The sequence below is a fragment of the Abrus precatorius genome, unplaced genomic scaffold (assembly GCF_003935025.1).
Source record: "Abrus precatorius isolate BTA unplaced genomic scaffold, Abrus_2018 Scaffold10, whole genome shotgun sequence".
In the NCBI taxonomy this organism is placed as follows: domain Eukaryota; kingdom Viridiplantae; phylum Streptophyta; class Magnoliopsida; order Fabales; family Fabaceae; genus Abrus; species Abrus precatorius.
The window spans coordinates 15370292-15371675 of NW_020874292.1; positions in this window are offsets into that span (position 1 = coordinate 15370292).

A 1384-nucleotide genomic window follows, 5' to 3' on the forward strand; every position below is an offset into this window, starting at 1 on the left:
AGTCTCGGTTTAGAATCTGACTTCTTAAACAAGTACCCTAAAGCTCCATGATCAGAGAAAACAATAACTTTAGAACCAAGTAAATATGAACAAAATTTATCTAAAGCAAAAACAATAGTTAAAAGCTCATTTTTTGTAGTGGTATAATTCGCTTGTATTTTATCCAAGGTGCGAGCAGCATAGGCTATATGACATGGGGTTGCTTCTTCACTTTCTGACTCAAGACAACACTAACTGCAAAGTTTTAGGCATCATACATGTACTCGTATGAAATCTCCTAACTCAGAGGCTAAATGATAGGAGTGAAGGTGAGATGCCTCTTCAGCTCATCAAAGGCATCCTTGTAGTCCTGATTAAAGATGAAATCTGAATCTTTCTACAAGAGGCTGGACAATGGATATAATTCTGTTGAAATCTGGGGTAAGGCAAAGAAACAATTACATCAATCTTTACTTTGTCAATCTCAATACCCCTACTTGACACTACATGTCCCAATACAGTCCCCTTAGTCATCATAAAATGACATTTCTCATAATTCAGAACCAAATTGAATTGTATGCAACTATACAATACTCTAGACAAGCTATCTAAACATGCATCAAATGAAGATCCATAAATAGTAAAGTTGTCCATGAATACTTCAAGTGAGGTCCCTAGGAAGTCCTCTGTCACGACCCCTTTTATAAGGAACCGAGAACATTGTTTCTACATCACAAACTTATTTGAAATAAAGTATAGAAAATATAATTATGAAATTCTCTTCTCATTCAAAATAAAACAGAGTTTCTTACAACAAATATCCAACAGAACAACATAATATTACATTTAGTTCATAATATTCAAAAATACCCAAAATTATACTACGTAGCTCCCTCTACATGAGGTCTTAAAATATAAGGAAAAAGGACTTAGATGCAATATTACTCAACTTCAGCTTCTATCATTTCTCCACTGGCCCCGCAGCCTGTGAAGTAGATGCAACACCTGCTACATCTCCTCACGTACCAGCGTACGATCATCGCAGTACACACGCACACAACGACATAGAAAGAAATGCAAGGGTGAGCTTACCAAACTTAAAATAAAATCATATATATAGAGCAAAATATTTCTCACAGCAATAATCCCATGCATTTCCAGCCCATCTAATGCACAACATGAAAACGGTTTCCAACTAGTTTCACAGCCTAAGTAATCCAGAAGGAATCGAGCCGGTCCGGGAGCGACCCATTCCGGTATCTGGATCCAGACAGCACAGTACAGCAGCTCAGCATGAACTTACCGTTACACGTCTACCCACCTAAACATGTAACTCGGCTCTATAATGATGCAAAACATATATCTCAGCATGATTCACACCGCCAAAATTATTTTAAAAGCTCAG